Source organism: Chlamydotis macqueenii, chromosome Z, assembly GCF_036417535.1.
Source record: "Chlamydotis macqueenii isolate bChlMac1 chromosome Z, bChlMac1.mat, whole genome shotgun sequence".
Lineage (NCBI taxonomy): Eukaryota > Metazoa > Chordata > Aves > Otidiformes > Otididae > Chlamydotis > Chlamydotis macqueenii.
Window position 1 is genome coordinate 78,107,546 of NC_141593.1, and position 23,472 is coordinate 78,131,017.

The window sequence follows — 23,472 nt, forward strand, 5'->3', positions numbered from 1 at the left end:
AAAGCCTATAGCCTTCCATGTTGACGCTCCAGTCGTATGTGTCATCCCACCACGTCTCCGTGATGCCAGTAATGTCATAGCCCTGCCAGCGTGCACACATCTCTAACTCCTCATGTTTGTTCCCCATGCTCCGTGCGTTGGCATAGAGGCACGGTTGCCTGTAAAATTACTGAGACAAGCTGTATATATAACTTTGAAGTTTTCGCTTTTCTCCTCAAAATACATTTCTGGAACAGTTACCACATGGCTCTAGGGATTCTGTTCAGGGTATGGATGTCCATAGGCTGCAAATCTTCAGTGCAAATTTCTCAAGCAGTCACTTTTAACAACGTAGGCACATCTTACCTACCAAGTGGTAGAGGCTTCAGAAAAGCACAAAGGAAAATGAAGGAATGCATTTCAAAGCTGTGTGCAGAAGACAAAACATTCACATCCCCTTAAAAAAAAAAAAAAAAGCTAAGCAGATATTTGTTCATTCCTTGCAGATTATTTTGTTAATCCAGCTCTTATCACATGGGTGGATTCCATGCTTACATGCACATTGCTGTGTGCACATAACTTATATAAAGATCTGAACAGAATGAACTCTTTTTTTTTTTCTTTTTTTATGCTGTGAGGGAATTTGAATTCAAATTATTCCAAAAAGACTCAGAATTTTCTATACTGAATTCAGATTTCAATTCTTCATCCCTCTCAAAGATAGCTTTGTAAATTGGGAAAAGATAAGCTCTTTCTGCTCACATATTAAAAAAAAAAAAAAAATCTCTCTTTCTCAATGATTGCAATTTGTTGTAACAGCAAAAAGTGAGGTTATGAATATTTACATATATATGTGAATGTATATAACTTGAAAATCCTGTTTCATTTGCAATTTACTATCAGAGCAAAGAGCTATGCTCTTATCGGGGTAACAAACATTGATATACAATGCTGTAATAATCTTTCAGATTTCAGATCTTAGACCTACTTTTTTTCTTTATTTCCTATCGCCTTGAATACAATTCTTCAAATCTCTTACGTTCAGCACTCCAATGTGCTTACCTTCCACTGAGTAGCCACAGTACCACATGTTCCTTGGGGTGTAATCGTTCACACCCGCTTCCGACAGCGCTCCTCCTTGGCATCCTAGCTGTGTTAGTTACGTGGCCGCTGACCAAAGACCGATGCTTTCTTTCCAAACCAGTCTTGTACATAGCTCCCAGACAGAAGTAAACCTGTTATAATCTCTTCAATAAACTTGAGCTCTGTATTTGAACTTCCTACTGCCATCCATGTCTACAATTACTAGCTGGAATAAACTTAAGTGTATGCATAGCATTAGCACAACTGAATCACATGGGTTTTAACAAAAGCTTAAGATTTTAAGTTATAAATTGTCCCTAGGTCAGCAATCAGGATATTTTTGTTACAACTTCCTCCAACTCTGACTTCAGTGATGTGCTGACCTTGCACAAAATTTAAATTTTATTACATCACACGGCTATGATTTAATGTTACATTGAATAAATTAGACCTTAACCTAAACTTTTCCCCTCTATGCTCTTTGTATAGTGCTGGGGATGCATTTTTGTTTATAGCCATTCTCTTTAAAAGAATACATTGCTTCTAGCTCACCTTGAACCTAAGACAACTAATTCTGCAAGTAGCCTCTTGCAAAAACAATGAACTTGCTTTGCAATTTATTCCCTCTCAAACAATATTAAGAAAATTACTTCATACTTGAAGAAGTATAGAACATCTTCCACAAAGAAATATTGCTGGCAGCCGCCCAACACAAACTGGCACTCACTTGATTGAAATGTTTTGGTTATTAAAAAAAAAAAAAAAAGATTACATTTTTAAATTGCATATTGCTAAAAAAAAAAAAAGCATTGCATGGCTCTACATAGGCTTTTCTCTTCTCCCCTCGTCAAAAGTAATTTTTCAGTTGTTACTCATTGGACTAGGTCTGGCTGGGGTGGAGATCGTTACCTCCACAGCAGCCCGTAAGGTGCTGTGTTTTGGATTTGTGGCTAAAACAAAGGCGACAACCGCATTTTGAGCAGTGCTTGCAGACCACCCAGGCTTTCTCTGTTTCCCACTCTGCCCCCACAGCAAGCAGGCTGGGAGGGGACACAGCCAGGACAGCTGACCCAAACTGGCCAAAGGGGTATCCCCTGCTATATGTCGTCATGACGAGTTAAAAACTGAGCAAAAGGGAGTTTGGGGGAGGGAGCCAGTGCTTGGACACTGTCTGGGCATCAGTCCACTTGTGGGAGGTGACGAGTGATTGCCTTTGCACCACCTGTTTTGCCAGGCGTTTTTCATCTTATTTCCTTTGCTCATTAAACAATTTCAACTCATGAGTTCTCTTGCTTTTGCTCTTCTTATTCTGTCACTCATGCCATGTGAGGTGCAGTGAGCAAGCGGCTGTGTGGTGCTTAGCTGCTAGCCCACCACACTGGTTTAACACACAAGTAGTTTTAACACTTGACATGAACTATTTTCATTAGAAGTAACGACAAATTTAATTTCTGATGATACCATAAGAACAGACAGCAGGCCTTGAGTACTACAACAGATATTTTGCGTTCAGTTCTGAGCAGGAGGCATTGAAAAGTGTGGGTGGGATGGGCTATTCCAACTGAAGGTTTCGAATCACTACACGTTATAACAGCAGATTCCTCTAACGAGTGCCTCTGGGTACTTGCCAACTAAGCAGCGGCAACGTAACGGCTACAATGAAATAGATGACACTGATATTTTGCTTAGATAAAGGTTTATGTTGGTTTTGATAATTAATTTCTTTTCCACCTTCACAACAAAATTCTATCTGTGGTTACTGGAAAAGCTGCTGCAAAACAAAGGTCAATAGATTTTACTTGGGGAAGAAAGAATGCTTTTTAAGACGTCTGCATCTCTGAAAAGAGTAATGACTGATCCCAACCATCAATTAGTCCTACTGAATCCCTTGAAGCAAACATTTTGTAGAGGAGAAGACAGAAGGTTAACAAATATTTGGATCTATCAATTCATTCTTTCACTGATGTGTTTTTCTTTATATCCTCATCACTACACTACAAGGAAGAAATATAAATGGAAAGGAAGGAAGCTAAAAAAAGACAGAGCTGTTTTACACTGAAAAGTGTTAAGAAGTGGGGGATAATGCCCATCAGCCAATGTTGTAGATTTCCTATTCAGAAGCATAAAACCATGTTAGCCACAATAATTCATTTGTAGCTGGTGGCTGTTTGATAACCTCAGGAATGTTCTCAGTGGCATCCCTACAGGACAGGTGTCATATCAGAGAAACCACTATCAGAGCCAGGTATCACCTGAGGTTAATAAATAAACAGTTGAAGCCAAAGCCTGAGAGAAAACGACAGCTGAAATGCCGTGGAAAGCAAAGAGTGAAAGAAAGAACACCTCAGCTCAATAACTGTTAAATAACACTTAATCTCAACAGTGAAGAAAACGCCCAAAAGGTCAGCCACCATCTGATAAGCTTGTGGAACTGTTTTCCTAGCAGATTACAGCAGATAATTCCACAGGTACTTGCCTTTGAAAGAAAAAAAAAATGATATAATAAATCTGTGACTTGTTTTGGCATAGCCGCACTCAGGCAGAGAATTTAAACACCAAGATGTTACTCGTTGCCAGCCCCTGAAAACCAATGGTATCGTAAATCAACGTCAGGGTCTTGCTTCTACTCTCTGTCTCTTCTTTTTATTGCTTCATCCAACAAGGTGGAAAAATGAAGACCTGCTGCACAGCTGACAGGAACTAAAGAATATACTGCCACACGAACATCCATTACATTCCAACTCAAGCCTTCATACATTGTTTTGAAGACAGAACCCAAACAACAGAAATGTGAGGAGCAATGAGAGCTGCGACTTCCAGCTAACTCCAGAAACACTGCTGTAATAAACCCAGCGGGCAAACTCTGCCACAGAAACAGCTGATCAGCTACCACAAAAACACAGGTTGGGAGCTAAACCAACTACCACACCGTCCTTACCCAGATAAATCTCTTACAAAATTCAGGCTTTGGCTGACAAGTTGGTGGTAAATGATTGATAAACCAATTTTACAAAAAGAATAGCATCACAGAGGAGAAATACTTTTGGTGGTTTGGTTTTTTTTTTAATTACTGTTCTTCTAATAAAGCCAGTCTAGAAAATATTCCTGGTACTTCTACAGAAAACAAGTATAATGCAAAGTTTACAGAATTGGCAGGTAATTATGAATCAGAAGAGCTACAAATAACGCATATACTAGGCTCGTATCTGGTTCACTCAGGCTGGAGGAACAAAAGGGTGAACGAGCTAAAGGCAATGTGTATATATGTTAAAAATGTGCAAGGAACCAAAGTCAGACTCCCACTAAGCATAAAATAAAAATAAGTAAAAAGAGCAGATTACAACTCTACATTGTAGAAGATATTGAAGATGAGAGATGGAAACTAACTAAAAGTTACCTAAGGCTGCACGTCGTTCTTGGAGCAAAGAGAAACACTTTAATTTTAGAAGAAGATGAAACAAATCTGAAGAAAATTGACTGCATTCCTACAGGGATCTTATCTTCTGCTTCTTGTCTTTGTTTCTCTTTAAAATATAATTTGTTTCTGCTATCTTTACAGAAACAAATGGGGAAAAGGTGACCTGCTCTACATTTACTGCTGTTTTCTTTTCTAAAGGCAAAGAGCTGACTGTACTGCACCCAGACACCTCCTTGGTGACTAACACAGACACGTGAGCTGATTCATCCTCACCCACCGGAATATGTCACCGGAATGTGACACTCTAACGTTCAAGCAAACTCACAGTCCCCAAAACACAGAGTCTCAAAGGCAAGTGGTCTTACGAAATGAAGCTTTCACCAATCTGGTATAGAGAGTGCTAGTAGTTGACCCTGGCAATAAATCTATCTAGGTGGTAAGTTCTCTCTTGATAACATTGGAAGGCAAGATCCAAAACCTACTGACGTCAATGAACGGCTTTTCAGTAATTTCAGGAAGATCTGCATCAGATTCAGGAAGGCTTCAGCTGATGTATGGAGATGACCTATACTGCCTGGAGAAACATTATTTCCAAGTTGTGTCAAAATCAGAAGGTTTAAATTCTGCTGTTCAGCTTGGATTATTGCAGGAAATGTGTACCTTGAAACAAAATCTGATACGCAGATCCTCCATGGGAAGATGAGCGTAATACTGATGCCACTTCCTACGCAGATTAACCACTTTGCTGGCCAAGTTTCACTTACATGTGTATTGCTTAGTGCTCTGCAATTTGTTGCAGCTCTAATATCCAAATCCATACTTTGTTAAAAACTAAAAAAAAAGCGCTTTCTCTCTTTCCCTGTCATCAAAGCATCATGTTAATACGCAGTTCAGTGCCTCTGGAAGAAAAGAAATAATGTTCATATTAGATCAAACAACAGATTTTATTTTGAACATCACTTCCATATGATCTTCAGGGAACGAGATAAAACACATTTGTCATTACATCATTCTAACATGTAGCCGTATCAGCTGAAAATCTGATTTCTACCACTATGGTGAGCCTGCATGTGTCAAAAATAACTACAAACTCTCTTATGATATTTTTGTAAAGCTGGTGCAAATGACATGTCAGTCCTAATGTCTCATATTAAGTATAGGCCCAAAACATTATCATTAAAATGTATCACAATCTGAGGAAAAACTGGGTATTTTTTAAAGTCATTAAGAAATAGCTAGGACCTCTTTACTAAAAACTTATACCGTATCACCTAAATTAAACCCATTCTCAAGTTTTAGAAGCATTTCTTTGTCCATCTGACTGGATTTTGTTCCTTTACCACGAATTCCGTCTCCTCTAATAGTCTCCAGGATGGCTGTGTGCCCGTTTCCACGTGTCACACAACTTTTTCTTCCTTCTGAGACAGGAGCAGCCCACGCCAACCCTCTCACGACACAGGAACGCTTGCCCTGACTTTCAGCAAGAGCCGAACACATCTTCCTGTACTCGCCACAGAGTGCTGGGCTGTTACCACGGATCTGCGTGGGTGGCAAATAAGGCTGCCGGCTGTGTCACCCTCCTGACCCGAGAGCCAGATTTTACTGCTGCGGGCCGCGGAGCAGCAGCGGTGGTGGGGAGTCGCCGGTCCCCAGCCTTCGCCAGCCAGACCTACTGGTCACAACGGATAAATAATCCAAAGAGGGCTTTCCAGGATGTTGCTAGAAAATTAGAAACATCCTGAGTGTTTAAACAAGAGAATATAAACTAAGAAGATTATGTTAACATTTTAGTTGGTGGTGGTGGTGCTGGTATAGCCTGTGGTATGAAAAAAAAGAAGAGACTTCAAAGAAAAGTTACGGGGCTAATTACAGGACTGTAATCAACTTAACATATTGAAATGAGACTTTCACCACAATCTGTTGATATGCACCAAAATTTAGTAGGAAAGAGTCCACCTATTACTTTTAAATTAAGAAAAAGTATTTTTTTAGTAAAGCAGGTGGTATTAGACCAATGCAAGAAAATACTATCAAAACCTTTTGGGAAAAAAATATGCGAAGATTGAAGCAATAGGGGCACCATGTTGCTTCCCTATATTATGAGAATGAAGTAACTTTTCTAGATAATTCATTATTTCTTCTCTTCCAAACTGAGATAATCCTCTTTTAGTTCCCAAGTGAATAAACTTCAGTGCAAAGGTGACACGTGCAGCAGTGCTGCATGACTTTCACTTTTCAGCCACTACTTAATTCATGACTTTGTTATTACTCTGGTCTATCTGCATTTGTTCAAAGCAATTCATTTCACCGATAATAGAAAAAACTGTGTCCTTAGTATACTTCATTTTTATGCAGCAAAGCTCTCATGGTTGATGTTTCTCTGATGTCCTTTACGGAGCTCTTTCTATTTGCATATTTTAGGTCACTGAAGCCTAAGTGTACAGTGTATGCTAAAAGACTTAAAAGTACATCATTAAACTTGTAAGCAAATACGCAGAATTATTTGCTTCACAGTGGCCAGGGTAACATTCTCGTAAACCAGCTGTGGTCAGTGTCTTGGTTTTGTTCATCCCATACGTTACATCAGAATACCCATCCTTCACACACAGCTTACTTTTTCTGTTTTTGTATGGAAGTCTGCTCTCCGAAGCAAAGAACAAATATTATCGTCATATATACCTAGAAAATGTGAGACTACAAATACTAATGTAATTGTATGAGAGATAAGAGAAGACTGTTAGAAAGTAGAAAAGAATCAACAATGATAAACAGAGTTTGATTGCGGTTGCCACATCCATGCCAAACAATGAAGGACGCTTGCATAGCAAACAACTCTCCACAAGGACGAATCACGTTCAAATGACGGAGAAAGCGGCACTATTTTCATCTTGCATTGTAACAGAACCGAGGTTGATCTGCATTGTGTGAGATATTGCACAAGGACAGCAAGAGGGGCAGCCCCACTCAGAAGAAATTAATCCCAAATAATCGCGAGGTGGAAGGAGGATCATAGCCTTGAAGAGTCCCAGCAGATGAAGTGACTGAATGAAGACCACAAAGCAGAGAAGCAAGAACACATGCAGGTCTCCTTCCCATCTAGAGAGTTACTTACTTTTTTTTTTTTTTTTTTTTCTTCTTTTGAGACATGGCTTCATTTGACCTCAAGTAACAGTGCTGTATTGTACTCCTACACTGGTTTCTACATAAAAGACAGCACGAGGGGAAGGAAGACAATGCAGAAGGACACCTTTAGGTACAATGCATTGCAGATCCTATAAGAGCTGTGACAAAGCAAGCAAACACACACATGATGCAGCAGCTCCAATATTCCAGACAAAAAAAAATCTTCCTGGTCCTTTCATTAGTGGAATGTCTTCAAATAAAACAGTATCTTTAAGTACATGACTGTCCCAGCTTTTATCCTCTTCCACCCAATATTCTTAGTGATGAGCACCCATTTCTCTCAGATCTACCTTGACCCTTACACAGCAATTAAATGCTGGGTATTATTGAGCCGGTTATCTAATGGTCTGTAACAGGGTTAATTTATTACCTTGATTGTTAGGTTTAGATAAGAAAGCACAATTTTTTTTTTTTCATGTGGGTGCACTTAGTTTTTTTCCTGTCCATAGTCTGAGCAGTTTTTGAAAACCTAAAAATGAAACAGACAAGTAATATTGATAAGAACTAGGTTCTATGTTATTTTTTAAATAATAACCTGCTCTGCCAGCCTTTTAATCTGAATGAGCCTTTCCAAAGCACTGCTCTATCTGAATACACTAATGATGCAAAATGCTGTAAAAAGGTGAATAGTGAAAGCGCCTGTTATTGTACCTTTTTCATGTAGCCTGGGGACATATCTAATTGCTTCACTGTTTTCAACTATGGACTCAAAACACATGAACCAGGAGATGCTAATGATTACTGATGTCATGCATTATAAAAGCCTGAAGGTTTGAGTTAGCAAAATATTTTTGTTCCGTATGTCAAATCTGAACTAAAGCTCCAAATGTGTTGAAAGTAGTTGGTAAAGAGTTGAAGGCGTCTGATGAAATCTCAGGTGGTTGCCCAGCTCACCAGGGTTTCAATAAAAGCAACACAACTTCCCTTCATCTGGGACAAAGAGAGAGATACCATCACTCAAGTGCACAGGAAAAAAAAGGGGGGTCGTGTTAAGTTATGTGATGGTACATAAAGCCCTTGAACAACTAAATAAAAAAGACCAGAACTTCTAGATTATTTACCACAAAGGAAAAGAATAAACAATGACTCTGTTTCGGCACAAGTGACAGGAAGAACTTTATTTTCTTTGGGTTTCCTTTATCTTTTCTCAGTTTCAGAAATGCTAATTAAACTGAGATACAGTTCGTCAAGCTTTAAGCTTTAACTCCTCAGTTGTGACAAAAAAAATCACAGATCAATGGATATTAAAAAAAATTAAATAGAACCAAGTGCATGTTACTGTTACAAATCTTGACTTGACAGTGGCAAGACATAGAACAATTAAACAAACTTAAAGAAAAAAAAAGTCTACATAATAATTATTTTTTTTTGTTTATGTGGTATATTTGGCCCCATTAATAAACTGGCTTTGTAGGGAAGGCTAAATATGGATGTCTTAACTTACATTGATATAAAATCATGTTCCTTTGCCTAAAAAAAAAACCTCCAAAAAACTCTTATTTATTTCAGGGAGTTACTAGAGAGACTAATTTCACCCAGTACAATCAAATTCTATGCAAGCAATTTTTTTCCTTCTCTCTAAACGCCATGCTTAGAGATTCAAATAAGTTTTCATTGTGCAGCTGCTGTATCAGGGCTTTGTCTGTGCTTTCACATCTTCTTTTGGTCTACTGTTTCTACATCTGAGGCTTGCAAGTAAAAGTATAAATGAAGAAGGAAACACGCTGCAGTGTTCATAAATGAGTCAGGTAGAATTGATTTCCGTCCGCCAGAAAAAGCTTCTTTATAGGTAAGAAAAAAGTTTACAAGATTACAGTGCAACTATTTCTAAGTAATAACTAGGAACTTGAAAACCCCAGAAATCTGAAAAAAAAATATTTTCACATCTAAAATACTGTAACAGTCCACCTTCTAGATCCTGACTCAATTTTCTAGGCTTAGAATACTCAAATCTGCCAGCGGAGTGCATGCTCATGGGATCTATACCCTAACGACAGCCGAGTCTCTACTCATACTTCTCACACCTGTAGGCTACAACATTTAAAATAACACTATAACTTCCTGCCTTTTCTATGCTTTAAAAAATCTCCTCTTGCAATGTCATCTTGCACAGAACCTATGGCAATATAATTATAATTACATGAACTCTGAAATGACAAAGGGAAAGGAAGCAACTTTAACACCTCTTGACTGGAAGATGGGCAAATGTTTAAGTAGAAGAGAACATAAGGATCAGACGTTAAGCAATGGAGGCAGGTAAGTAAGCGTTAAACACTTCAATAGAAGAGGAAATTATATATCTAAATGGAAGACTGGGTGGGAGAGAAAGGATTCAAACACCGCACTATTTTATTTAATTGCATTGGGCCTTTGATATAAAAAGACAGATAAGAGACTGAAAATGCATCAAGAGAAGGGACGCTGGAGGAAATGAGAACTTGTTCAATACTACTATCACTCCTGTCATTTTCAGTTTCTTTTATTATTATTATTATTACTAGTAGCAGTATTAGCAGTACAGAAGCTTAACTAGCAGTGCTAGTTAAACCTATTTAACCTGCAATTACCCTACCTGATCTCCTCAACAGGTTTCTTGGCTTATAGAGGGTTACTTTTACTATTGCTATAGGAAACAGCCTCCCCTGTCAAACCGTTCGGCAGAAAGTGCCTGTTCCATCACTGACACAACTCCAGTAAGACCGATAACAATACTGGAGAGGGGGGGAGGGGGAAGAGAACAAAAATTTACAGAAATCCATAAAATATAACATTTTGCTTCAAAATTTCTTTTTTTTTTTCCCCTAGATAAGCAAGGGCATGAATGTCAAACAGAAAAAAAGGCCGGCGTAGACAACTCACATGGTAAGCAAACCACAAAAACAGCAACGTGATGGAAATCACATTCTGAGACAGACCCTTAATGACTCAGATATTCTGAATTACTTTTCAAAAGGAAGTGGTTATTTCTGTACGAGGGGAAAGGATATCAACTGTCACATGACACTTCACTATATTCGCAGTCAGGGCTCTACTGAAATCACCTATTATTGCTTTAAAAATGCATAAAGAACTTTACACACTCCTCAAAAGTGCCACCACAGGAGTGGGAGAATAAACCCGACACTCATGTTCTGCAGGTAGAATCTGGTTTTCAGTATTTTCTTTCAGCAATGGGACTTCCAGAGCATCGATGGACAAAAGACAGAGCTGCCCAAGGATGAGAATGGAAGTGAGATGCACACTGCCAATAGACATGAACCGCTGTATTCAACCTAAGTTACACTGGTAACCAGTTTGGTTGTCCACCATTTTGTGTCTTTGTTAACCCTCAGCAGTTGTTGCACCAACTAGGAATTTGACACAACTGGGGATGTGTCTTTCTCATTCCTACACAAATCCCCCTAATCCTGAACTTAACCCTAATCTTAGTTCTCCTGCAACAAAAAAATCATATCTTCCCGTCTTTGTCTGGCATTAGCCATTAAAGTGAGAAAGTTCTGACTTTGAAGGGGAAGTACCAGGCTCTTATGAAGAGAGATGACTCTTCCCATTTATTTAAGTAGAAACAGGATCAATGGAAACAGCAACGGGAGAGAGTTTACCTTCTTTAGCTGAACCTCCAACCTTGTGGGTTTCAAGTGTTACAGCTCATAGCTTTGATATGGATGGAGAACTTGCTGAAGTCTCTCTTGCACGTAGGTTTGGAGAAGGAAAGTCATGCATTCATTCTCCATCATTTAGAGACGCACTCGACTTTGAAGGAAGACCACATTAGTAAGCTAACATTATAGAATTCTGTGTGATACAAACATCTTGCTTTAACTTCAAAGTCAAATATCAAACCAGTCACTTATTACTGGATTTGTGAGATTGCATTCTTATACCTGACTTCTTATAAGGACAGATAATAACTCACTAATTTAGTGCTTGCCTACTCTCAAGTGACATGTATGGAGTTAACATCTTTGTAATGATCCGGATTGTGACGCAGAGCGCACCCTCAATTTGCTGATGATACCAAACTGGGAGGAGTGGCTTTTACTGGGAAGAGTGGCTGATATGCCAGAGGGTTGTCCTATTATCCAGAGGGAACCTCAACCAGGAGAAATAGGCTGACAGGAACATCATGCAGCTCAACAAGTGCAAAATCCTGCACCTGGGAACAATAAGTCCAGACACCAGTGTATGCCGGGGGCCACTCAGCTGGAAAGCAGCTCTGCAGCAAAGGACACAGGGGTCCTGGTGGGCTACGAGCTGAGCATCAGCCATCAACATGGTCTTGCGGCAAAGAAAGTGGATGGTATCCTGGGCTGCATCAGAAGAATGCCAGAGGTCGAGGGAGGTGATCCTTTTGCTCTACCCATCACTACTGAGGCCACACCTGAAGTCCTTTGTCCAGTTCTGGGCTCCCCAATACAAGAGAGACATGAACATACTGGAGACGGTCCAGAGAAAGGCCACTGAGATGATTAAGACACTGAAATATCTCTCCTGAGGAAAGGCTGAGAGATGGGACTGCTCAGCCTGGAGAAGAGAAGGCTGGAGATGGATCTTGCCATTCTATACAAATACCTGTAGGGAAGGTGCAAAGAGGATGGAGTCAGGCTCTTTTCAGCGGTGTCCAGTGACAAGACCAGAGGCAACAGGCACACACTGAAACACAGGAGGCTCTGACTGGGCATCAGGAAACTTTTTCACTGTGAAGTGACCAAGCAGTGGCACAGGTTTCCCATGGAAGTTGTGGAGACTTCATCCTCAGAGATATTCAGAAGTCATCTGGACATAGTCCTGGGCAACTGGGTCTGGGTGGCCCTGCTTGAGTGGGGACAAGATGACCTTCAGAGGTGCCTTCCTACGTCAGCCATTCTGTGATTCTGCGAATACATGTGATAAAAGACCATGAGACTCTGGATATGCTAATGAAGGATTATGCATGAGATATTTGCACATTGATATAGAAGAAAAACTACCAATAATTAATTACTACTATTAATCTCTTCATGTCACATATAAAACATACAGCAAGAGGACAGTAAGGTCGTTAACGTAAGCACTTAAGAGTCATAAAATGGCAGAATTAAGGTTAATGGTCCAAACTTTTTTTTTTTTTTTTGGTGTGTATGTATTATGAGGCTGTTATTAAAAGACATCACACAGGTCCTCCTCCACTCCTTCTGGAATTTTATTTATGAAAAGTAGATTGGAGTATTTTGCTCCGACTTGTAAAATCTCCTGGTAAACTTTGGAACAGGGAATTGTTTCCAATGAACAATTACAAATACATAGTGTGGAATAGAAGAAATTGTAGAATCTGTAAACAGAATAAACATAATCTCCTTAAATTCTATAGCACTTGGCCACTTTTTATTGCCTTGTCAGCTTTTTCCCTTTCAGCTTCATCTCCCAAAATAGCCAAAGGAGTGGATTCTCTCTGTTTTCCACAAGAAGCATTACGTTTTCCCCTGCATTTGTTAAAAGCTGAGTATATTTCACTCTCTGAATCTTCTGTGAAGGAACCGCTACTTCAATTTGATATTGTAAAATAAAACTCAAGGTCAAAACAATACTTGGGAAAATAAATGCTACCCACATTCCCAACTTAAGGAGGGAAAAGGGACATTTTTTCCCCTTCCTTTTTGATTTTCCTTTAAAGAGCAACAAGATAGACCAGACCAAACCCACTAAACACAATTAGTGGAAAGCAAAATCACTATCTTATTTGATTAGCAAACAGTTACTCTAAGAAGAATATGTCTGAACAAACCTTTCCCTTTTCTATAGTTTAAGATCTTATTTGACATGTGGAACAATAAATAATTATAATAATCCAGCACTGTAGTAAACGTGAAGTATAAACAGCTGAAAGTGTAAAAGCTACAGTATTTTACCTTGAAATGTAAAAACCTTACAGTTACCTTTAAAACTGTGTGAATGATATTACATCTGAGGCTGAGACAGAGAGAAAACATTTAGCGTGCCCTGAATACAAAGAACATTAATTCTCTCATCAGTGAGACATACTGACGTTCGTCTAGAAGATAAGCATAACAAAAAAAAAAAAAATTACTGAGGTTTTCGATGAAAAATAACGCTTTTGTTCAATGGCATAATAGCTGATTAATGAAGGCTGTGTACAACATCATCCAGGCTTTGCGTTTTTACCGAGATGGATAGCGTGGGATAAGGTTCTGTCAGGCAAATGTCAGACGGTCAGCAGAAAAAGATTATCTTAAAATAAGTATCTGCTGGTTTTTAGTATTAGCCAACCCCTCTTCTAAAGGAGAAAGCTTCACATGCCTCACCCATTTTATTCCGATTCAGCCTCTCTTGGTAGGGCTATATGTACTGGGAGAGAGGTAGGATGGAGTTAGGTAGATACCAGGATTTGAGCTTCATTTTCGGACAGTGCTGAGCTGATTGCTTAGAACTAATGCAAGTTTCTCTTTGTGGCACCTCTGCTTTGCAGGGGAGCTAGTCCCCTCAGCAGAGTTTTGCTGTAGTAAAAATACAAATACCCTGCGGCCAATGAAACCTATTCGTAGGACAGCCAAGTTCTAAAGAGAAACAGACGCAGAATGCTCCTCTTTCTTTGGTGTAGTTCTATTTTCCCTGAGTAAGCATGCTTAGAAATACATTTCAGGTGTCTGTTGTAACATATATTAAATAACTTCAGCAACATTTATTCATTTAAAAAATTATTCCCACTTTCACCTTGATTAAACATGAAATATTGTTTCTTTCATAAAACCAGAGTTAAGTTTTAACAGCCAAAACCAGAAAAGTATTTTGACATTAATCAGCCAAGACACATAAAATATTTTTTTCGTGTGTGTGTTAATAGTAGCATACAGATTCAAAGCAGTTTATCCAGTCTCCTCCTTCTCCTCCTCAGTTATCTCCTTTTTATGTACTTTCTCATGCCCTGTGCTCAAAAGGTACTCATTGCTTATTGTCTCCAAATTTACCTCAGCTCATCTGGAACCCCAAAATATTGAATGCTTTATTTTTGTAGGCTACTGTTAGAATTCCTGGTATCATTATAAAATTAACTGATGAAAATGGTGGCTTAATTATTTTCTTCGAAACTGGATAGCAGGATTCAAAAGGTTCTCAATATTCTTCAAAGTAATTTCTTCAAAACTCCAGGACACTCAGTTTTCTTTCCTTTTCTGATACATCTAAAAGCATCACTATTTCAGTCTTCTCATGTAATTATTTCAGGGAATCTAACCAGCCCTTAGATGCACATGTGGACAGATTTTAGTGTCTCGTTTCACTGCATAGGATTTGAGCATTTTTACACAGGTTGTTTGGCTATTTTTTTTTTTTGTACTTCAGAGATCCCTCTATCCAATAAGTGACTACAGACATACAGGTGTTGGCACTCAAATAATTCAGCTTTTTGGAGGAAAGACTGTGATACAGCCGTTCAGACAGAGCATTTGTACACTTTTCCTTTCAGACAGTATTTTGGATTGTTTCAATCCCTGCTCTCACAACCTTCTCTTCCTTTGTTTCTATGTGAATGCCAGCCAATTTGACACATGTGAAGAAATATTCATGGCATATTACCAAGCACTTCATACTCTTTGAACGAGAGACACACTGATCATCATTTTCAGAAAAAAACCAACTGCATAATGATACATTCAGAGGGAATGAGCAATTGTGGAACACACACTCTCCATAATTACGAGACAAATTACATGTGGTTTTCACTGCAGCAGAGTGGATCAGACCCCATTTGAACACACAATTTTTAAACCAGCTTATGTAAAGGTGGGGCTGTAATACCATTTTTGTCTATATTGAGTGGAAATCTGCAAAGGTTGGAAATGTTTCCTAAAATACATAGAGGCTTTGACATTTTGCTTCACTCTAAGTCAGAATGAAAACCTGGCTTTTTCACATTCTCTGAAAGAAAATTCAAGGGGAAAAAGCCTGGGACTGATCAAACCCTGTTGTTGTTACAGCATATTGTATTTGCTCTGCAACACGAAAAATTAAAAGAGAATTCAAATGAGTATTCAAATGAATACAAATATCTCTTTCCAAAATCAGCAGAATTTTGAGCAGTCAAATCCAAGGTGAGTCAGCAGCCATCCTAGGTGTTCTGGTTTTGTTAGTGAGGGGGGGCCTAAGGTGGCAGCTTCTGTAGGAAACTGCTGGAAGTCGCTCCCTTTTGTTCAGTGGACTTGGCCGGGCCTAGGGCGGACCCACTGCTGGCCAAGGCCGAGCCAATTGGTAGCAGAATGTCCCGTGATAACACCTCTGCGATAACGTATTTAAGAAGGGGAAAACAGGAGAAAAAAAGGAGAAGAGAAGATGTGAAGCAGCTGAGCAGGGGGCAGAGAGGGGGAGGCACAGGCCTCGTGGGCCTTGCAGGCCTCACCCTCTGGCCTCCCGCCAGGCGGCCGACTGGGCCCAACTCGGCCCGGCCCGGCTGCAAGAAGTGGAGAGGAGCAGTTGAAGTGAATAAGATGTAAAAAGGATCCTGAGAGGCGTCTGCCAGCCTGTTGTGAGGAACGGCTGCAGACGCCAAGGTCAGTGAAGAAGGAGGGGGAGGAGTAATGTGGCTCCTGGCCAAGATTCCTCTGCAACTCGTGATGAAGACCATGGTGGAGCGGGTTGTCCCCCTGCAGCCCATGAAGGTCCACGGAGGAGCAGAGATCCACCTGCAGCCCGTGGAGGACCCCACGCCAGAGCAGGTGGAGGCCTGAAGGAGGCTGTGGCCCGTGGAGGCCCCGCTGGGACAGCTGTTCTAGAGGGACTGCACCCCGTGGAAGAGATGACCCACGCCGGAGCAGTTCCATGAAGGACTGTGGCCCGTGGGAGGGACCCCACGCTGGAGCAGAGGAGGAATGCGAGGAGTTCTTCCCCCGACAATGATACAGCGGCGTAAAAACAACGCGTGATGAACTGACTGTGACCCCCATTCCCTTTTCCCCGCCCCGTGCCGCTTGGGCGGGGAAGGTAGTATAGACAATGTTAAGCCAGGGAAGAGGGAGGGGTGGGGGGAGGTTATCTTGTTCCCTGTCTCATTCTCCTGCTAATTTTAGAAATAAATGAATAGTTTTCCCCAAGTCGAGTCTGTTTTGCCCGTGACGGTAACTTTAAGGATTTCTTCCCGTCCTTATCTCAAACCTCGAGCCGTTTTTCCTTATATCATCTCCTCCTATTCTCTTGGAGGGTGGGGGGAGCGAGAGAGAGACTGCGTAGTCGGGTCCCGATCGAGGCTGAACTACGACACTAGGTTACAGGGCATAAAGACGTGAAGGTGCTCCCAGAAGCTTTTACATTGGTCTAGTATTGACCATTTTGCTCAACGCTAATGTTCCACTGAAACTGCTCTTTTAAAGCAAACGGGTCTGTCCTGGAACACTGTTAGCAGACTTTGTTCCTTATCTTATCTAAATAAGTGTAAAGGAACAACACATCCCACTTATGTCTCTTAGACAGCCACCCTCATCTTCCCTTTCTATGAGCGGAGTGAAACAGCTCTAGAAAAGGATTCTGAAAAAAGATTGCTCAAAACAGGTCAAAAAAATTACATTTTCTGAGACAGTCTAGAAACTTGTTTAAATGGAAACATCTATGGTTTAATCCATTGTCAAGTATATGACAGGGGTGAGCTGTTTTCTCATAGCCAGTTTGGCATTATCCCATATGAGTTTCCTATACGCATTAGCATGAATTTTATCTTTGACACGGAACGGTGTATATACAAAATATGGTGACATTTAAAACTGACAGAACTGAGTAAGCAACACTGTAAACTCTTTACTGGTTTGTATAGGTGTAAATAAAGTATTGGTTATGCCAGTGAAAAAATAAACAGTATTTGAAAAATAAGACTTGAAAAGTGCAAAGAGCTTTTAAAAGTTATTATGCTAATATCATTTTGTATAAGTTAAAAAATTAGTTTAAAATTCATATATTCCAGTTTGCTGTGTATTAACATCAGAGAAATACGATATATAGTATTATAAGAAATATCTTTGATCATTAAGTAATTTACACATTCAGTTGTAAAGTAGAGAAACAAAATTATTCTAACTCTAAGAATTGCACTACGGTTCTCTGAGAGTGATTGCTTCTCCTTTTGTAGTAGGAGTTACATGGAATTACACATACGTCTTTTCTGTACTTCTGAGAACTTGGAGAAACAGCTGAGGCTGGTGGTCTGTGCAGTATTTGAATAAGTTCCTTCGCACACTGAAAGAGTTTTATTGAATGCATTGTGCGTAAAGCTGAAGTACTGACTGATTTTTAACCAATTGTGTGAATTCTGCCTACTTATTATACCAGATAATCCAGGACAAAGAAATCTTAATACTCTACCCAACTGCATGACAGGCTGAGTGAAATTAGTCTAATTGACTATTTTTCAATCTGACAACCGGCGAGAGATTACAGATATATATCAGATACGTCATTATAGTCAATTACACTAAACTGATGGTCTTACTATACTTGGGGGAGTATTTGAAAATCTGAGTATTAGCGTCAGGATTTAATCCTAGTTGGCCCAGTCTAAGCAAACAGCTGATAAGAGTCATTGCTTCCACATGCAGGGTATTTCCCTTGAAGTCCACCTAAATGCCATGAGTGGGTATCTCATGATGATTGCTTCTACTACCTGTATGAGAATATCTAGCACAATCTGAGCCCCCAACATAAGAAGGAGGTGGACCAGTTGGAGAGGGTCCAGAAGAGGCCACAAAGATGATGAGAGGGCTGGAGCACCTCTGCTGTGAGGCCTGGCTGAGAGAGTTGGGGCTGTTCAGCCTGGAGAAGAGGAGGCTCTGGGGAGACCTTAGAGCGGCCTTCCAGTACCTAAAGCGGGCTACAGGAAAGATGGGGAGAGGCTGTTCAGTAGGGCCTGTTGTGATAGGATGAGGGGTAATGGTTTTAAAATAGAGGGTGGTAGATTTAGTTCGGATATTAGGAAAAAAGAATTTAAAATACGAGTTGTAGAACACTGGAACAGGTTGCCCAGAGAGGTGGTGGATGCCCCATCCCTGCAAACGTTCAAGGTCAGGTTGGATGAGGCTCTGAGTGACCTGATCTGGTTGGAGATGCCCCTGCTCCTTGCAGGGGGGTTGGACTGGATGGCCTTTGAAGGTCCCTTCCAACCCAAACCATTCTATGATTCTATGATACTATGATCTAGCCAGCAGCCTATTCATTCTGTAACTCCATGTCAAATTCTAAAATCATTACAAAAAGCCTCTTCTTGAAGACCTGCATAAATTTTAGCCCAGACAGGAATCCAACATGAGTCATTTATTGACTCAAAACTCTTAGCGTTCGGTCCCCGATCACTGCTCCTCCCCAACCCATCTGACGTGGACAGTTCTACTGTGGCTGTTGCGGTAGAGTTGTGTGCAGCCACTAAAGGGATAGCGAGGCGTTTAACAACCTCTAGTAGTCAACAATAATTTACAAATATACAGCCCTCTCGTCACATTCATGCAATTAACAGAACCCACACTCTATAATCTATTCAAATCCTCACATATACTAAGGGGTATTTGTAGAGAGTTTATATATACCAGGAGTTCCTTTAGGAGTTTATATAGGAGCTCACATACACTAAGGTGCATTTCTTCAATGTGTTCTGAAGTCTGATGGCTGTTCTAAGTCCCATCAGCATTACTGCAGGTTCACGTAAAAAAAAGGTAATCTGAAATTTCCAGGTATTCTCCCCTGTTCATTGCAAAGGAAACATACTGGCTTGTTAGGGAAAGTGATGCTTTGGAAATGAGTGGTGTTGGCAACCCTCCGCTATTCCAGAAGACTCTGCCTGTCCTCTAGCAGTATGGCTGACGAAACTTTTTATCAGATTAGAAGAGAATTAACCGTCACAAAAGTGGATGCAGGGTGATAGAGGGGTAAGCTCTTGGGAAACTGATGGGTAATCAGAAGGCTGGCGGCACCAAGCAGTACCTGCCCTGAGTTACAAGCACATGCTCAGTCGTCCCATAAAACATCTGAAAAGTAAAGGAGGCGATTCTGCAGAGCTGAAAAGATGCTTTACACAGCAGTTGTCTCTTTTTAAGAAAATTATGTTTTTTGATGTGTTTTCATAGAGTTACAGTGTGATGGGCATTCACAACATTTATTTTCCAGGAAGTTCTTCTGCGGAGTTAGTGTGCCTGACAGGCTGCTGTAACAGAAGCAGTGTTCCAGTGAGGAATATGGTGGAAAGTGACCATATGAACCATAAGCACCAACAATAGCATTTACTCATGGTGACCAGTACCCCTTGCTCCTGACCCCAGCAATGTGGTTGACAGAACTGACGCTATTTTATGAAGGAAGCAGCACCTCTCTGAGACCAAGCGGCTGGTGTATTTGTTCCCTTCCCCTCATTATCAGGCCCTGAAGGTCCTGTGCACCAAGCAGACAAAACAAACAGATTTCTTCTTCCCCTCCCTTAAGGCTCCTGGGCTCCAGGCTGGTTACTCCCCTCCTCCCTGGCCTCGAAGGGCCCAGGCCTGCGATGGTGATGATCTGGCACAGGACAGGGACCAGGGACCAGGAACAGCACTGAGCATCGTCCATAAAATTGAGCTGTTACAAGTCCCAAAGGGGAGCTGGGACCCAGGTCACTGCTGGGCAGTGAGACCCAGGAACACCGTGGCCAAGGAGGTCCCCACCGTCCCCTGCTGCCGTTGGGGACGGAGGGAGCGACTCGTCTGCTGTTAGGCGATTTTCAAGTCTAGATTGTGGTTGCTAAACTGACAAAACAAACCACGTGCTAAGATCTGACCTGATCTGCAGAGGGCCCAGGTGATTAGAAATCCTAAGTTACATTGCATTACAAATTCTCTGCTACACTAGCTATAAATTGTGCTGCATTGATTCTGCTGTAGAAGTCCTGTGCTATTCTAATAATAAATCTCATGCTATACTAATAATGATATTCTGTTAAGTAAATAAAGTTTTAATTGTAACAATTTTGTGCCATCACCATTCTCAGGATCTCTAAAAGAACACATCTGTCCCCTCCGTGTCGGGTGACACCCACTCAGTATCTCCATCAACTGCCTCTGTGTCTGATTTTCTTGGGTACGAGGCTCCCTTTTGCCACTGTAAATGACATCCCTGCCAGCACTGTGGTTACCTGAGATACTTTCCTTCACCATCTTTCTGTCCATTTCTTTGTCCTTTTGCTCTGTGGCTTCTCTTGTGTCAGAAATACATTGAACTGCTGAGCTAGCTTTCCACATTTTTACAAGGTTTCAGTATTTCTACTAGCCTTTTCTCTTAAGCTGCTGCCTTTTTAAAACAAAGTAAGGCAGTCAGCAGCAGTTAACATCAGTGCTTTCCAAGATCTGGACATGAAGGTGTTAGTCTGCAATATTAAATTTCCATAGCGATACAGGCTTAGGAGAGTCTTAGTACAACTTTTGCCTTCCCAGAACCTCTTCTAGGTTGTTTAAGTTTTTTTCTGTTTGCTTGTTTGGTTGTTTTTTTTCTTTAAATATTGGAGGTACATCTTCGTATTAAATTTTGCATTAAAAATAATTAGAGTGTGGCATAGAGTTAAGGGTATTTTTTGTTTTGAGGCTGGTTTCACGACACAGCTGAGCAACTCTCTCTCCAGGCATGGGTCTACCTCAGCCCTTCATAGGAACTGCTGTCCCCAACAGAATGCTGACATTCTGGGTTGCTGGAAGGCATACTTACATATTTAGGAAAGGGAGATGGAGATAGGCAGTTCCTACAGCTCTAATATGGCATTTTGTGCAACCGAAATACAACTTCTTGCACGTTGTGGGTGCCTTAAAGTTTGTTTTATCGTGATTGCTGCTTTTCAATGAGTTTCACCAATTTAGGAGCTTAAGCGGTTGGTATCTATTCCATGTGACACCACATCAATATGAAGTTTTCATGTTGCTGCAGTATTTTTTAGTAAGCTGAAGAAACACAGATGGGAACTTCTGTTGATTAAAATAGCCTAAATTTGATGCTAATAAAAAGTAACTTACCGAGATTTTACTGATTGATAAGATTTTTGTATAAGACAGAGCAATTAATTGAAGCAACTCCTTCCATGATTAAAATATGTATGTATGTACCACATAAGCAAATAATAGTATCTACAGCATTCAATAAACATAATTTCTAAAGTACCTTTTTTAGCCACGCTTTCTAAGAATATATGATCGTGCTGCATGTATATGTGAACATGTCTGCCTCCTCCACCAGCCCCTGAACCTAATGGCCCAATGTTGACCCAGTCAACAAAGACTCAGAAGTAATTACTTTTCCACAAGTTTTAGAAAAATTAAGGTAGGGTGAAAAGACTCCCAAAAGCTTCTTCTTCTCCCCCTGCCACAAGAAAAAGGGCTCAAGTCTGCACGTGGGTATCACTCAAATAGTCCACAAGTGGTTCAGAACCAGCTACATCTTACACTTTCTGCTCCTCAGACAGAATTTAGAGAAGAAAAGAAGATGTGGTGATGATGTGGGAAGATGCAGGAGGCATAGATGCATAGAAATGCACAGCACAGATTTGTAAGAAATCGCTGCTTATGGAATACCTTGGTTGTTTTTAACTTTCTTGCCAGCACCCTCCTTTTGCTACGGCGCTGCATGGCAGCTCATCTGAGACCTCGCTTCCCTGCAGTCACAGTACTACTCTCAAATATGCCATGTTTTCTGTATCTGATAGGTAGGATTCGGTTTAATTTCTTCCTGTGATACTATCCATGACTGTAGCTTCGGTGAAGAGGTATGGTAAAGGTTTAACTAAAATAGTGTATTCTCTGGCTATGCTGATACCAAAACTGTGGGACAGAAAAAGGCAGAATATGGCCAAATCTTGGCATTCAGACAAGGAGGTCATGTCAGGCATTCACGTTGTCAGGTATTCCATTCCCTGGGAATAGGTGGATTGTCTGGTTAGGACAGTAAAGTGGTTGGAAGGGTGAGAAAGCAGAGCAGGAAGGCAAATGTAGAATTGCTAGAAAGTTTGGCACTGATGCAACTAAACCAATTTATGTCAATGCAAATTACTTTTCATTCCCACAAGAATAAATTCTCCAGAGGAAATTCGAGTTACAGAAATGTGAGTTACACTTAAGTTGTAGACTGGAACGGTATCATGTGCACTGCTGTAAATATCTTGCATGCACAAGCCCACCAGCCCCTAAATTTTTCAATTATCATCTGCTTTAACTTTAGGCATGGAGCTGTCAACATTTAAAGGCGAGACAGTTAAGGGTAGGAGGTAACCGTAGGAGGTGATCTGTCAGTTCACAATTCCCCTACTCATACACAAAAACTGAGAAGCACAAATGTTAAGAAGCACCTTTTGTCAGTGAGAAGGAACACTGTTTTCTTGAGCTAATCCGTCACTAAACAGAGATTTCTTCCCATAGGGGAAAAACAGATTTTAAATGTTGTAGCAGTAAGCTCAAAATCCTACACAGATATGCAGCAGTGAAGACCTGCTCTCACTGCCAGCTCTAATTCCATTAAAAAGATAACTTTAGCCTTGTCTAAAACCTGTCAATCTGACTATTGCTCAGGGAATTGATGACCATCATCTTACATGAGTTTAGCCAAGACCCTTTGTCTCCTGGAGAGAAAATAGTTTCTGGTTTTCTGCAGCTCCGTTGAAAATAAGACTGCAGTTTGTCTCACAAGCCTCAGAGGAAAACCTCCAGTCCATAACCTCTCGTAACAGACAGACAACGAGCATCCACCGCACGCTTTTCTGACCCGCCACTAACCACCAAATGCAGAGGTACCTTCAGCTCACAGTACTCTTCTGGTTGCAGGCTGCTTTTTTTTTT

The 23,472-nt window shown here is 40.6% G+C and overlaps 1 long non-coding RNA gene across 1 annotated transcript in view; it reads right to left on the reverse strand.

The window, feature by feature from the left end:
• Positions 1-12,533, reverse strand: part of LOC147596444 (uncharacterized) — a 41,697-nt gene extending 29,164 nt beyond the window's left edge. Inside the window, exon 1 of the long non-coding RNA XR_015261506.1 lies at positions 11,266-12,533. This is a non-coding gene — a long non-coding RNA (uncharacterized LOC147596444). The remainder of the gene's footprint in view (positions 1-11,265) is intronic.
• Between the last annotated feature and the right edge of the window lie 10,939 nt (positions 12,534-23,472).